Source organism: Dermacentor silvarum, chromosome 7 (genome assembly GCF_013339745.2).
Source record: "Dermacentor silvarum isolate Dsil-2018 chromosome 7, BIME_Dsil_1.4, whole genome shotgun sequence".
Lineage (NCBI taxonomy): Eukaryota > Metazoa > Arthropoda > Arachnida > Ixodida > Ixodidae > Dermacentor > Dermacentor silvarum.
The window spans coordinates 122,209,498-122,216,020 of record NC_051160.1 but is presented as its reverse complement, the minus strand read 5'-3'; positions in this window follow the sequence as shown (position 1 = coordinate 122,216,020).

The window sequence follows — 6,523 nt, the reverse complement described above, 5'->3', positions numbered from 1 at the left end:
TTCGGCGTGTCGATGTCGAATGCATTATACGCTGCACAGTCAGGAGCCCACGTTTTTGACGCTCGTAATTCGGCGTGTCGTTAATCAGCGTCCAAACCATTCGAAAATATGCCGCTCCGTGACAGTTAGTAAGCGAATATTTACAACTTTAAATGGCCGATAAATACTACTATCCTTATTTCGTATAGCTGTATACTAATTTGCTATCGCGATCGATGCTTCGCCTTTCGGGCGAAACTGCGACGTTTTTCTGACGGATTTTACTTTGAGAAATTCAATTTTCTTTCACTAACCCCTTGCGCCACGTGGAGGGCCTGTGTGGTCGGGGTGGTTCGGGATGATGTGGCTCGGCATGATTATTTCCGCCAGATGCCGATGATTAACGCCGACGCTGAAGCAGACACTGACACCGACGCCGACACTGACGCCGGATTTTCTGCGACACGGGGCCCTTAACGCTATCGCGTTAAAATGTACTGCTGTGCGCAGCGCTCATTTATTATTGCGATAGCAATTATATGGACACTCCAAAGCAGATTTATGCCGTCGCCGTCGCCGTCGCCGTGAGGTTCCGAATGACGTCAATGGAGATGAAATTAGGGAGCCTACATGCAACGCCGTTTTGACGTTTCATGTAGGCTCCCTAGATGAAATCGTCGCCGCGCGCCGCCGAACGCTGTATGTGCGAGTGAAAGGGCGCGAGGAACGCCCGCTTTCACGGGGAGTGAACCCACGGCGGAGAACAAACGCGCGTTCTGCGCCGTGCTCCCTTAAGGGCTGCAGAAGTAGGCGTCTCTTTCCTCCTTTACAATCACCATATATGTAGAGCAAACGCGCCTTCTTCCGACGCGCGAAAGGCCTTGAGGAGGGGGGGGGGGGGAGGGGAAGGGAGGCGACGTTTAGCTGCGGATCAGAGGCTCCGGCAACAGTCACCAACGCCGCACGCATTTTGTGCGAACGCGGGCAAAGCGCCGACGGCGTCGACAATAGTTCTGCGTGTTGCCGGTGCTGCTGCATGTCCAAGTTTATACAGCTGATAAAGCTACTATCATTACTCCGTATAGCTCTCTACAAATTTGCTATCGCAATTGATGCTTCACCTTTCAGGTGAAACTGCGACGACTTTTTTTGTTCAAGATTAGTATTTGCTTTTCCAAACTCATTTTTATGTGTAAGCTTTATAAAAGAACGCTCGAGAACGCTATAAATGACGTAGGAATGACATTGCATATACAATGCATCATTACAGCGTCGCAAGAACATCAGTACACGTGCACATTATAGGGTACGGTTTGCCTAAACTTATGCTAGAAGGGTCTGCTTGTTCTCAAAGCACGTGTGATTGTCTTCTACCTGAATTTTGGCATAGTGTTTCATGCGGGTAACAAAACCTTTACAGACAGTCGCTGGCATAAATAAAGAATAACGATCACATCAACACTGTTTTTTTTCTTTTGGTGTGTTTCTGCAACTGACCAAAATGTCAGTTCAACAAAAATGAACAACAATGACATTCAATGAATATAGCGAAATCTTTTACAGTATATTTAGAATAATAAATAAAAATGTGCAAATGTGGAGAGTAATAATTATGACTCGCTGAAAAGTCAGCTTCAGGTGTTTCTTGTATTTCTCTTCTGTGTGGGCCGATCTTCCAAAATTACCAGATCAAGCGCGCACACAATTAATGTTTATATTGAAACATCACGGTCGAGACGACGCTTTATTCCAAGAAGAAAAAAAATGTGGTTGATCCCTCTTATATAGGAATCGGTATAGAACACGAAAGTGAAACGTGTCTTCACAGAAGTAGTGTAATGTTTATTGCCCATTGATATATAATGTCTATTGGTGTTTTCTGGCTAAAGCGCCCTTAGGCGTTGATGCACCCACGCTGACGCCTGGTGGCATGTCTCCTCCATCACGACTACCAACGTCGATGACCATGAGCAACCGTCGTGCATATGGAAGCTGCACTACGCTGCACACGCTAGCACAACGCGAAAGACGAAGCACGTAACTGAAACACTAATACAACGCGCAAGACAAAGCACGTAACTGAATCGTCACCGAGTCAAAACAGCGCGTACAGCGCGTCGTAATTGCAGCCTCCGCGATCAACTTCAGAAACATTTTCAGAGCTAATTGCGGAGGCCATGCTCCGCTGTGCTGAGTACGGTGAACGCCACCTAGGTGGCGTTGGTAGTGCTTCTTGATGCCAGCGTCCCTTCGAATGCTGGCATCGAGGCGTCGTAGTGCTGAGACCACCGAAGCGTTCACTGTCGGTGCGCGTTAGTGTCATTATGCAGTACTCCTCTTTTCTGCTCGTAGGCGGCGGCACCGCCCCGAGCAAGAGCGCGGGTACACGGAGGAGTGTTAGATATATAAGGCGCGTCTGTGTAGCTCTCTGCAAATGCGTTTGTGGCGCAATGGGTTAAACGCTCGGCGATCTATCGTCGCGGACCGAGAGGTCGTGGGTTCGATTTCCAAATTTTGCATGTTTGTGGAACTTTTTCTTCTGGTTTCTTTCTTTGTATTATGTTCGTGTACATTGTAAGCTGACGTATTTCCGTGACGGAAATACGTCAGTGAAGTCTTGGTGGACCCCGGCATAAAACACTTTCGTGTTAAAATGGCGCCGACGCAAAAACGAACATGAGCCGATGATTGATGATGGCTTTTTAGAGATGAAGATGAAGTCTGCATAAATGCTTACACTAATTTCCCTAGTGGACGGAAGCGGCCAGACTGGCCGTACGTTAAACTGGGGAAGGGAGATGAAAGAGCTTCAGGCGGCAAACGTGCACCATCTCTGTTCCGCGGCAGCGGCGGTCAGTTGGCGCATGAACAGGTGTAACGCGATAATTCACCGGCGAGGTCTGCTCTATGACTTTGTAGGGGCCAATTTATCGTGACTCAAGCTTCTCACATAAACCGGGTGTTCGTGCAGGTGTCCATAGGAGCACATCGTCACCAGGGCAGTAGGAAACGACGTGGTGAGAGGCATTGTATCGATCTTTGCAATAATCTTGGCTTGCTTCAGTGTTCATACGGGCGCGACGACGACATTTCGCAAGACGAGACACAAACTGGCCGCAAATGAATGGTGAAGCGTTGACGGGGCCAGAGAAGAAAGAAACGTGGAGTGATGAGGTTAGGTGGTGGCCGTATACTAAGAAAAACGGAGAGTAACCGGTGGTCCGTTGAACGGGCGTATTGTATGCAAATGTTACAAATCGGAGAATCGCATCCCAGTTACGATGGTCAGGTTGAATATACATGGATAGCATGTCACACAGCGTGCGATGAAATCGCTCAGTTAAGCCATTGGTTTGAGGGTGGTAGCTAGACGTTATCTTGTGCACGGTGTTGGACCCTTGCAGAACTTCATTAAGAGTGCTTTAAAGAACGTTGTCGCAGTTTCACCTGAAAGGTGAAGCATCAATTGCGATAGCAAATTTGAAGAGAGCTATACGGAGTAATGATAGCAGCTTTATCAGCTGTATAAACTTGGACATGGCAACACGCAGAACTGTTGTCGACGCCGTCGGCGTTTTGCCGGCGTTCGCTCAAAATGCGTGCGGCGTTGGTGACTGTTGCCGGAGCCTCTGATATAAATAGGCACTTGGTGCCGCAGCTAAACGTCGCCTCCCTTCCCTCCCCCTCCCCCTCACGGCCTTTCGTGCGTCGGAAGAAGGCACGTTTGCTCTACATATATGGTGATTGTAGAGGAGGAAAGAGACGCCTACTTCTGCAGCCCTTAAGGGAGCACAGAGCAGAACGCGCGTTTGTTCTCCGCCGTGCGTTCACTCCCCGTGAAAGCGCGCGTCCCTCGCGCACTTTCACTCGCACATACAGCGTTCGGCGCGCGGCGACGATTTCATCTCCATTGACGTCATACGGAACCTCACGGCGACGGCGACGGCGACGCCGACGGCAGAAATCAGCTTTTGAGTGTCGATATAATTGCTATCGCAATAAAACGGTGGCAGTAACCATCTCTCTATGAACGTCGACGGTGATGCGTTAGCGTTAAATCAATATATCCACACAATGTATTGCCACCGTCGAAACGATTTGTTTATAACGCGTCATGCGACAGCCGGGCTCCTCTCTCGCGCTCTTCTTTCAGCGCACGCTGCGCCATCTACCGGTGCTGCCGAGAAGTTAACGCGTGGCCTCCGAGACGGGAAGCGTGGCGCGCCGGTGCCTGCGAAAGCTGAGAATTGTTGCCTCGCTTGCCCCACATTCTGTGGCCCATACTCAGTCACCCAAGTTGGCGAGACGTTCGTTGAAGAACGGCACAGACATAGTGAATTCATGGCACAGCTCGCTGAAGCCTTTGCGTGAGAGGCGTCATCAATTGAAAAGCAGCACCTACCCATTGCATTTGTGGCGCAGCTTGCTTGCGATTGGGATTACTTTCATTGAGGGAACGTTTGTGAAGTGGGCTCGATTCTGCACAGCTCGGGAGAAATTTCAAAAGGTTTCTAATGGTATATTCTGCTAATCAAAATCGCCCATCACAACATCAGCTGGTCTAAAATACTCATGTACCCAAGGGGGCGTCAAATACGTTCGTTGAAAATCGGCACACACGTACTGGCCCATAACTTAGTCCCACATCTACAGTGACCCATGCCGGCGTGAAAGTGCTTCGTTGAAGAGAGGCACGTATGTACACATTGGCGCATACTCAGTGACTCAAGTTTATCCGATGGTTGGTTTTGAACACTGTTCCCTCAGCACAGCCGCGCGAAGCGTTAACCATTCGGCCACGGACTAACCGGTGACCCAGGTAGGTGGGAAACCGGTCAGATACAACCATAGATAGATAGATAGATAGATAGATAGATAGATAGATAGATAGATAGATAGATAGATAGATAGATAGATAGATAGATAGATCCCGTAAAGTGCGTGAAGTACCCTAGGAATGCTAACGCATTAAAACAGTATGAAGTTCTGATGAAGACATTTTGTAAATAAAGATATTTTAAGCACGATTTTATGGCAAATTGCAAATTATGAGAAAACAAAAAATACGGCAGAGCTAATGAGGCTGTGGCTGTCGATGGCAATGCGATTACCATGCAAGCAATACAGCAACACACCTTATAGCTGAAGTAACGTTTATTCAAAATCTGCAGTGGGCACTCGAAACAATACCGGTGCTTCGGCTATATGCGACGCGCAGTGTCTCCACTATCTGCCCACTTTGCTATCCCAGTCGACTGCCAAGGTTACAGTACTAGAAGGGGGCAGTGGGCTTACTCTCTGGCGGAGGCTATGCAATGCGGCGGCTCCACGAATGTCGCAAATATGAGCTTCTCCGATAGCCCGAGCGGCGGCGCTGGCGTCGGTTTCAATGGAACGTGGGTGCGATGGCGCAGCTGCCTAGTGCCCGCCCAGTGCCCGGTCATATTAGTTGGAGTTGCTGAGCTGCATTGTTTTTTCTGTGGACGTCGTCGCGTGGTTTTTTTTTCCTTCAGTGTTTTTTTCGCACATAGCCTGCAAGAGATTAGTATGCCTTGCAGTAACTGAGCCATGCCGCGGCATCGACAAAACCACCGTTACGCGCCTGGGTGCCAAACGGCTATGTTTATGTGAAGGATGGGCCGAAGTTGTCCTTGTTTGGCGTCCCGAAGGATAAAAATAGGCGGAAAGAGTGGGAAAAGAACCTCCATAGACCTCCCCTGGATGACACGAGCGCAGTATGCGAGCTCCACTTCGAGCCACGTTTTGTGCTCAACTCCAACGCAGTTCCTGATCACTGTGAATTGTTTTTCTTTTTATGGTCTAGTTAGGTCAGTTAGCGAAAGAAACTGCGAGGAAGGTGCACTGGCCTCCTTACTAGAAGTTGACTCTCTCGAAGCATCAGGTGACAGAAATGAGTGCCGTCAAACTGCTGCTAGCGCTACACTTCCACAGAGGCCACACAAACGTGGTACCCCAGCATTGCCCAGGCCTGCGGGTTTCAAACGACCATAACCAGCACGTGGCCAGAAGCGACTCGAGGCTCACTTACCACATTGCGGGCTATGTTGCGCGGAAGTGTATTGTCAATTCCAGCACAAAATGCCAAGAATGCATAAAGCTGCTCACTATGACGCCACCAGGCGAAAGTTTTCAACTTGCCCGGCTAACAAACTTCTGTGACCGAGGAGGCCTCCTTTATCCCTCCAGTCAGCTGTACGGCTTTGTGAAAATTCTAGAGGATCTTTTCACAGAATGCTTCTCTCAGAGTGAGCTACACTCTGACAGCGTTATGGATATGCTGGCAGTTGTTAAGAGTAAGCTTTTCCTCGAAGTTGGCTGCAATGCGCACGCTCTTAGCCTCGCAGCTAAAATAATTAGTTTTTACATTGTCACACGTCTGCATTTTTATGTGAAAGGAATTAACTGTGACAAGGCCGGAAAGCGGCAGAGGCTCAAGCAGCTGAAGTTGAGCCGTTGCACATGAGATTAAGTGCATGAAACAATGGCTTGCTGCACTTCTTGCAAATAAAAGCTTTGTGTCAGC